This window comes from Heloderma suspectum, chromosome 4 (assembly GCF_057233095.1).
Source record: "Heloderma suspectum isolate Gila_16-S chromosome 4, 16-S_ref, whole genome shotgun sequence".
In the NCBI taxonomy this organism is placed as follows: Eukaryota; Metazoa; Chordata; class Lepidosauria; order Squamata; family Helodermatidae; genus Heloderma; species Heloderma suspectum.
In genome coordinates this window covers 306492968-306503181 of record NC_139461.1, presented here as the reverse complement: position 1 = coordinate 306503181, position 10214 = coordinate 306492968, and positions in this window count along the sequence as shown.

Here is a 10214-nt window from a genome sequence, read left to right as displayed (position 1 = left end):
TAAAAACACCACGTTAAAATAATTAATATATTTTTTTAAAGAAACAGATTTCTGATAAAACCGAATTTTGATAAACCACAGCTTGTCACTCAAGGAAGGCTTCCCAAAATAACAATGTCTTCAGGAGGCTCCAGAAGCAGCACAACGTTTGTGCCTGCCTGACCTCCAAAGGCAGGGAGTTCCACAGGAAGGGGGCCACCACACTGAAGGCTCTTTTCCTGGTGGACTCCAACCAGGCCATGGGTCCATGCGGAATCACCAGGGTCATGCCCTCTGATGACCTCAGTGACCAGGCAAGTTGGTAAGGAAGAAGGCGCTCTCTCAGGTATCCTGGTCCCAAGTTCTTTAGGGCTTTGTACACTAGTACCAAAACCTTAAACTTGGCTTGTTAGCAAATAGGCAGCCAGTGCAGTTCCCTCAGCAAAGGAGTTGCTTGCTGAAAGGGGGCAGCTCCTCACAACAGCTGAGCTGCTACATTCTGCACTAGCTCCAGCTTCTGGACCAGCCTCAAGGGCAGCCCCACATAGAGCTCACTGCAGTAATCCAGTCTTGAAGTCACTAATGCCTGTACCACTGTGGCCAAACTATCCCTGTCCATAGCTGGCAAACCAGCCAAAGCTGGTAAAAGACACTCTGAGCCGCCATAGCCTCTTGGGCCTCTAGCAACAGTGATGGATCCAGGACTACCCCAGACTATGAACCTGATCTTTCAGAGGGAGTGCAACCCCATCCAGAACAGTGAATGAGCCTATCTCCCAGACCTGGGAACCACTCACCCACAGGGCTACTGTCTTGCTAGGATTCAGTTTCAGTTTATTGGCCCTCATCCAGCCCATCACGGACTCTAGGCACTGATCCTGGACTTGCACAGCCTCTCCTGATTCAGATGTGACAAGGAGATAGAGCTGCGTGTCAACAGCATACTGATGCCAGGAGGGGCAGGGATCAAGAGGGCACGTGGTTGGTCACATTGCTTCAAGCACCTTGTCCACATCATCAGGATGCAGCAACTGGAACTGATCCCACAAAATCGAGCCGATGGTGGCATCAGACACCTCAACTGCAACCGCGCTAATAGCACCATCAAGTTCGCTGTGGAGACAAGTGATTTTGTCCTCCAAGTGCAATGCAAAGAGGTCACAGCGGGTCCTCGATGGGGCCAGGGCCACATTTACTGTGAAGGGTGTTAATGGCCCCTGGACCACCCGGAAGAGCTCTGCTGGACAGCTACTTGAGAACGCAATGATGGCAGCAAAATAAGCCTTCTTTGCTGCCCACACTGCCACACAATAGGCACAATTATGTGCTTTAGAGCATGCTGTCATCTTCGTGTTGAGTCGTACGCCATTTAGACTCTAGACGATGTCCAGCCTGTTTCACTGACTGCAGTTCCCCAGTATACCACGGAGCGGAGCGGACTGTACAGCACTGGAGAGGGCACTCAGGTGCAATCAAGTCGATGGCCCTCCGCATCTCACTGTTCTACAGTGAGACTAGCACCTCGGCTGGATCACCAGCTGTCTCCACTGGAAAATCCCCAAGAGCATTCAGAAATCCATTGGATTCCATCATTTCTTCAGGCACAGGGACAATGAGGTCCTGCATAACTGCCTCTCTCTCACTCACTAAGGTTCTGCACAGTTGAATGTTCTGTGTAAGTCCGAAGACTGCATATTATTGTGTCACTCTGGCCTTCTGCTTAAATGCCAGCCCCGCAAATTGCAGCAATGGAACCGTTATCATGTCAGGCACAATGCCTTGTAGCAGAGCATCTTGATCCTCTTCACTCTCACAGACAAAAGCTCCCTTGATCACGCGTAGTTAAACGTTTCATTTGCGCCCTTCATTTCTGCAAATGAAAACTGACAACCCAGCTTCGTTAGGCTGTTTATTACACAGCAGTAATTTTTAATTTGAGGCCTAGGGAGGAGTGAACAGCAACCTCGTTCCCAAGATGAAATTCTGGTGAATACCACATACATGCCACATCGGGTGGGCGGGGGGGGGGGGTTCTACAGAACAGTCAGGTTTCGGGGGGGGGGAGAATAGCAAACTGCTAGTTAATTCAGCTGTGAACAAGACTCACAAGGAGTGGAATGTCAGAACTTAAATCAAGCAGCTAGGGAGGACCCGAAAGGAAAAAGGCAGGGTGGAGGGATTCAGAAGACATCTATGAAACTGCAGCTGGGAGCTACAGGACTGATGTACAAGCTACTGAGTAATGTACAACCATGCAGGTTTATAAAATGCATCCTGATTATTTTTCTTTAAAATCACACATTATAGCCAGCAGTAAATCCTCTATCTCTCTTCTTTGGCATATGCCCATTTGCTTCCTCTGGGCTTCTTCAACCAAGATTCAGACTTTAGATTCAACGTGCTTCTCCCTTTTGCAGGATGGGTGTTGATCTGTCACATCTCAGGAAGCTACTGGCACCCATTATCTAGTGATGACTTATCACCATGCAGAAAAGGGCAACTAAAATGATCATGGGGCTAGAGCAACTCCCCTAAGACAGAAGGTTACAACACCTGTGATTGTTTAGCGTGGAGAAAAGGAGGGTCAGGGGAGACATGATAGAGGTCTACAAAATTATACATGGTGTGGAGAATGTGGATAGGGAAACATTTTCCTCCCTCTCATAATATTAGGACCCAGGGGTCATCCAATGAAGCTGATTGGTGGGAGATTCAGGACAGATAAATGGAAGGACTTCTCCACACAGCACATAGTTAAACTATGGAACTTGCTACCACAGGGTGTAGTGATGGCCACCAATTTGGATGATTTTAAAAGGGGGTTGGGCAAATTCCTGGAGGAGAAGTCTGTCAGTGGCTACTAGTCCTCCTGATGGCTATGTGCTACCTCCAGTATCAGAAGCAGTATGCCTATGTATGGCAGTTGCTGGGGCACATGGGCAGGAGGGTGCTGTTCCACTCATGTCCTGCTTGTGGGTTTCCTGTAGGCAGCTGGTTGGCCACTGTGTGAACAGAATGTGCACTAGATGGACCCGTGGTCTGATCCAGCAGGGTTCTTCTTATGTTCTTATTACTGTGGAATTCTTTTGCTTTCTTCATGATCCAGCGAATGTTGGCGATTTGATCTCTAGTTCCTCTTTGAAACCCAGCTTGTACTTCCAGTAGTTCTCGGTTCACATACTGCTGAAGCCTTGTTGTTGTTGTTGTTCAGTCGTTCAGTTGGGTCCGACTCTTCGTGACCCCATGGACCATAGCACGCCAGGCCTTCCTGTCCTGCGCACTCTCCCGGAGTGTGCTCAGGTTCGTATTCATTGCATCGGTGATGCTATCTAGCCATCTCATCCTCTGCCGTCCCCTTCTCCTTTTGCCTTCAGTCTTTCCCAGCATCAGGGTCTTTTCCAGAGAGTTTTCTCTTCACATTAGGTGGCCAAAATATTTCAGCTTCAGCTTCAGTATCTGTCCTTCCAATGAGCACTCAGGGTTGATTTCCTTTAGGATGGACTGATTTGACCTCCTTGCAGTCCAGGGAACTCGTAAGAATCTTCTCCAGCACCACAGTTCAAAAGCATCAATTCTTTGGCGCTCAGCCTTCCTTATAGTCCAGCTCTCACAGCCATACATTACTACTGGGAAAACCATAGCTTTGATTAGACGGACCTTTGTTGGCAAGGTGATGTCTCTGCTTCTTACTATGCTGTCTAGGTGTGCCACAGCTTTCCTTCCAAGGAGCAAGCGTCTTTTAATTTCATGGCTACAGTCACCGTCTGTGGTGATCTTGGAGCCCAAGAAAGTAAAATCTGTCACATCACAGCTTCCATTTCTTCCCCTTCTATATGCCAGGAAGTGATAGGGCCAGATGCCATGATCTTCGTTTTTGTAATGTTGAGTTTCAAACCAGCTTTTGCACTCTCCTCTTTCACCCTCAACAAGAGGCTCTTGAGATCCTCTTCACTTTCTGCCATTAGGGTGGTATCGTCTGCATATCGGAGGTTGTTGATAATTCTCCCAGCAATCTTAATTCCGACCTCTGATTCATCCAACCCGGCATTTCTCATGATGTACTCTGCATATAAGTTAAATAAGCAGGGTGACAATATGCAGCCTTGTCGTACTCCTTTCCCAATTTTGAACCACTCGGTTGTTCCATGTCTGGTTCTTACTGTTGCTTCTTGACCCTCGTACAGGTTTCTCAGGGGACAGGTAAGGTGGTCTGGTACTCCCATCTCTTTAAGAATTGGCCACAGTTTGTTGTGATCCACACAATCAAAGGCTTTCGCGTAGTCAATGAAGCAGAAATAGACGTTTTTCTGGAATTCTCTTGCTTTCTCCATGATGCAGCGAATGTTGGCAATTTGATCTCTAGTTCCTCTGCCTCTTCTAAACCCAGCTTGTACTTCCGGTAGTTCTCGGTTCGCATACTGCTGAAGCCTAGCTTGTAGGATTTTGAGCATCACCTTGCTGGCATGTGAAATTGTACGGTAGTTTGAACACGCTTTGGCATTGCCCTTCTTTGGAATTGGAATGTAAACTGAACTTTTCCAGTCTTGTGGCCACTGCTGAGTGTTCCAAATTTGTTGGCATATTGAGTGCAGCTAATGATGTACTAAACTCATTTACCTTTGCTCCGTCCCTCCCCGCAGAATCCTCGACAGGGGGGGAGATGATCCGGTCCTCCCCCCAGAATCCTTGACGGCCGGCTCTGCTCCGCGGCCAGGCCACAGAGCAGCCGGACAGGGCCATCCGCAGCCGGATTTCCGGCTGCGGATGGCCTGGTGCGGACGCAAATGGCGGCTGCCATAGCGGCCGCTATTTGCCTCCAGCCAGACAACCATGATAGTCTATGTAAGAATTTACGTAGCCTATCATGGCTAACCTCAAAAAAAAAAAAACGCAGCGTACGCAAATGGCGGCAGCTACGGCAGCTGCCATTTGCGTTCCCTATTTTTCGCCGATTTATCTTACGTAAATATTTATGTAAGATAAAACGGCAAAAAAGGGGGGGAACACAAATAGTTTACGTAGGCTAGAACGGCAACAAATAAAGGAAACGCGAATAGCGTCGTGGACGCTATTTGCATTCCCCTTTTTTTCGCCGTTTTATCTTACATAAATATTTACGTAAGATAAATCAGCAAAAAATTGGGAATGCAAATGGCGGCCACCGTGGCCACCGCCATTTGCATACGCTTGCGTTGTTTTTTTTTGTTTTTCGAGGTTAGCCATGATAGGCTATGTAAATTCTTACGTAGCCTATCATGGTCCAAGGATGGCAATGGCGGCGGCAGCAGCCCTGCCGCAGCTGGCCAGGAGACCAGTCGCCACCGCCACCAGAGCCGCCACCGCCAGAGCCGCCGCTGCCGAATCCGCCCCAGATAAGTGCCGTCCTGGGGTGATTCCATGGGGGGGGCATGGGACAGGAGGCTGTTCTGTCACGGATTCCATGGCGGAATTCTCCACCATTCCTAAGTGCAGCACTTTAACAGCATCATCTTTTAGGATTTTAAATAGCTCAGGTGGAAGACTGTCATCTCCGCTGGCTTTGTTGTTAGTAATGCTTCCTAAGGCCCACTTGACTTCACTCTCGAGGATGTCCGGCTCAAGTTCAGTGACCGCACTATCATGGCTATCAGGGACATTCAGATCTTTCCTGTATAGTTCTTCTGTGTATTCTTTCCACCTCTTCTTAATCTCATCTGCTTCTGTTAGGTCCCTGCCTTCTTTGTCCTTTATCATTGCACAAAACGTTCCCTTGATATCTCCGATTTTCTTAAAAGATCTCTAGTCTTTCCTATTCTAATTGTTTTCCTTGATTTCTTTGGGTTGTTCATTTAAGAAGGCCTTCTTGTCTCTCCTTGCTATTCTCTGGAACTCTGCATACAGTTGGATATATCTTCCCCTTTCTCCCTTGCTTTTCGCTTCCCTTCTTTCCTCAGCTACTTGTAAAGCCTCATCAGACAGCCACTTGGCTTTCTTGCATTTCTTTTTCTTTGGGATGGATTGAGTTGCTGCCTCCTGAACAATGTTACGGACCTCCATCCATAGTTCCTCAGGCACTCTGTCTATCAGGTCTAATCCCTGAAATCTATTCCTCACCTCCACTGTATATTCATAAGGGATATGATTTGGGTCATACCTGAATGGTTTAGTGGTTTTCCCTACGTTCTTCAATTTAAGCTGAAATTTTGCAAGAAGCAGCTCATGATCTGAGCCACAGTCAGCTCCAGGTCTTGTTTTTACTGACTGTATAGAGCTTCTCCATCTTTGGCTGCAAAGGACATAATCAATCTGATTTCGATATTGACCATCTGGTGATGTCCATGTGTAGAGTCGCCTCTTGTGCTGCTGGAAAAGAGTGTTTGCTATGATCAGCGTGTTCTCCTGGCAAAACTCTATTAGCTTTTGTCCTGCTTCATTTTGTGCACCAAGGCTATGCCTGCCTATTATCCCAGTGATTTCTTGACTTCCTACTTTAGCATTCCAATCCCCTATGATGAAGAGGACATCTTTTTTTGGTGTTAGTTCTAGAAGGTGTTGTAGGTCTTCATAGAACCGATCAACCTCAGCTTCTTCGGCATCAGTGGTTGGGGCATAGACTTGAATTACTGTGATGTTGAATGGTTTGCCTTGGATTCGTACTGAGATCATTCTATCGTTTTTAAGATTGTACCCCAGTACTGCTTTTCCCACCCTTTTGTTGACTATGAGTGCTACTCCATTTCTTCTAAGGGATTCTTGCCCACAGTAGTAAATATGATGGTCACCTGAATTAAATTCGCCCATGCTTGTCCATTTTAGTTCGCTGATTCCCAAGATGTCGATGTTCAGTCTTGCCATCTCATGTTTGACCACCTCCAGCTTACCTTGATTCATTGATCTTACATTCCAGGTTCCTAAACAATATTGTTCTTTACAGCATCGGATTTTCTTTTCACCACCAGACACATCCACAGCTGAGTGTCCTTTCGGCTTTGGCCCAGCCGCTTCACTCTTTCTGGCGCTACTTGGAAATTCCCTCTGCTCTTCCCCAGTAGTATATTGGACACCTTCTGACCTGAGGGGCTCATCTTCCGGTGTCATATCTTTTAGACTTGTGATATGTTCCATGGGGTTTTCTTGGCAAGAATACTGGAGTGGGTTGCCATTTCCTTCTCCGGTGGACCACATTTTGTCAGAACTCTCCGCCATGACCTGTCCATCTTAGGTGGCCCTGCACGGCATAGCTTATGGCTTCACTGAGTTACGCAAGCCCCTTCGCCACAACAAGGCAGTGATCCATGAAGGGGACAGTGATCCATAATTCCTTGCTTAAGTTCATTATGGGTGCAATTCCCTTGCTAGTGAGCCTCTGAGCATGTGAAGATGCATCAAAGGGCCAATACCATGGCCTAGCACATTCCATACTAATGAGTAGAGATGTGCCTGGGAAGTGAAGTTTGTCTTAAAGCTGCAGGTTTCTGTGCTGAGAACCAAGTGCTGTTAGTCTATGCTTGGAATGAACACTAGGGGGTGCTTGCTGCTGTTATGCTGCCTCATTGCTAACATGTATGGTGTAAAACCCATTGTACTCCATGGTTCTGGGTTCAGAGAAGCTGTCTGATCCAACCATTGGGTACACCTGTGTGCTGTAAGTTACTCAATAAAGTACTCCTTGTAAGTAAACCTGGGTCTGATTTATCACTTGGGAGTTGGATTCGATGGCCTTGTAGGCCCCTTCCAACCCTACTATTCTATGATTCTATGACTATCTTGGCACTTCTAAATTAAGAGGTCGAAACCCATGGCCAGGGCAATAGAAGTAGGCAGGCTCAGAGCCAGCAAGCATGATCTTCCTCACATGCACACGCATGATCCATGAATATGGCTGTGTGAACAGGGCTAGTGCATCCTTCAATGCCGCTAGTAGCTTCCCCTGCTGATTTCTGCTAGGGATGGCCTATTCTATCAATTTCAGTTTCTCTCAGTTTCTCATTTTTCTAATCTTAAATTCAGCTTGTCTCACATTCTGAGAATTTCTCCAGCCATAAGTTCAGTTTGTCCCATGAGAATTTAGTTTTAAATGTGTGCAGGAAAATTCTCAAGCGTTTTTGTACACATTTCTCCTAATATCAGCATTTTTTTTTGCACTGTTGCATAATATACACATTTTTGCAAGTAATGCTCCTAATGAAATGCATTTTAATGATATTTTACCTAGCATGCACATTTTTGTATAGTTTTTTTGGATTGGAGAACTCCATTGCAAAATTCGGAGAAGTGCAAATTTCAAAGGATAACTGAGTTTTGGTTCAAAGGTGCAAAATTAGATAAGTATGCATTAAAATGCAAACTGAACAAATGTCTCCCCCAGCCTTAATTTCTGCAGACCAAATCTCTGTTAAAGGAAGCTAGGCCAGGGGTTTTTGCTAGTCCCTTGGAAACCTTTGATCTCCCACAGAAAGTACATATATGCTTATTCCTCTCACACTTTAGGAGCTTGTGTGTGATGCATTTGATGGTGAAGGCTTTTAGGGTGCAATCCTATGCAGATAGGTGGCCGCCGCTGAACTTGGAGGCGACCACCTATCCAATGCAGGGCAGGAGAAGCACAGAGGGGATCCGTGCTCCTCCTGCCCTGCATTTTCAGCTAGACAGCCGCTTTCGGCTGTTCTAGCCATGGGAGGGCAGAGTGGGGCAGGATGCTGCTGGACAACACATAGGATGTGTCGTACTGGCATTTCCACCTTCCCCACCACGGAACGCCCCCCGGAACGCCCCATTTTGGCTGCTCCACCCTCCTCCACTGTCTAGTGGCCATAGGATTGCTCCCTCCATGACTTAGTCAGAGGGTCTTGTCGGAGGGTCTTGTCATTCTACTGCCGCCAGCTTTTGTTTCTGTTGTCCTGCTTTTGTATTCACCAGTTTATCATTTTGGTGTTGCTGTCTTTTAATTGGGTATATATGTAATGAGTTTAAATTATGTTGAACACTCTCTGGAGGAATGGGGAAAGCAAGTAAGAAACACTTCAAATTAATAATCCAGCTGGTTGGCCAATAATGGTTTCCTATGACATTTTTTCTTGAAATATATAACAAACTGGCTGGGGGGGAGGGTTGGGGGTGCCCCAAGAAATAGAAACCGTACTGAAGAGGTGTTATATTGAACCTCTTTTGCTGGTAAAATGTGATAACTGTTATTCTCTCTTCTCCCCCCCCCCCCCGACCTCTTTTTCCCTCCTCAGCTTTTTGCTGCCTCTGGGCAAAATTAGGTCATAAGCGGGGAGGGGCAACTAAAAGATTTTAATTCCTCCCTCCCACCTATTTTTTTTTCCTGTCTGTCTTCCAGTAGCCAAGCTGAAACAAGAGCTCTTTTAAATGATACATGTTCTAATGTGCTCTCCTTGAACACTTGGGTGGGTGGGTGTTTTTGGGTTTTTTAGACGTTCTTGTTCTGACATGTCAAATAAATATTCTTAGCCAGCCAGCCAACCCCACCCCCATGTTTTGGCATCTAAAGATGTCAGCTCAGACTTCCAAGCTCTTCAGTGTTCGTGAATATACATAAAGAATTAACGCCGACCTTGGGGGAATAGAAGTTGGCTCTTATTGGCACGTTTGCATAGGCCTCACAAAAGAGGCTCTGCCTTCTGAGCATTCAACAGGCCCGGCCACAGTGGCCTACTGTAAAGAACAAGAGCGCAAACACAACCCAATTCAAATGGGTTTTCCTTGACATTTTTAACCAATTACTCTCCAAGGCTTTATCCCATCCTTAGCTACCTGGCCTGATGTCTCCCTTCCCACAACCTTTGTACCCTCAAATCCATGCTTGAATTGTAAGGGGAAAGATAGAAGGACCTTAATGAACTCCACAAGTCCCATCCCTTGCCCGCCACTAATTTTAGCCAAATCATGCCCCCCATCCCCCCCCCCGATAGTCTTCTAAGAACAGTAGCTAAAGGGTCTATCACAAAAGGCAGAGAGGTCAGAATCACTACCATCCAGTCATTCAAGCACTGCTCTAACTTCAACCTAAGCCTCCCAAAAGTTCATCAAGTCATGGAAATATAGAGTTGGAAGAGAACTTGGAGTTCATCTAGTCCAGCCCCCTTGCTCAATGCAGGGTTTGCAATGCAGGATGCAGCTGTAGCATCCCTGAGAGATGGTCATCCAACATCTGCTTAAATGCCTCCAACGAAGGAGAGCCCATCTCCTCCTGAGGCAGTCTGTTCGAACAGCTCTTACTGTTAGGGAATTTC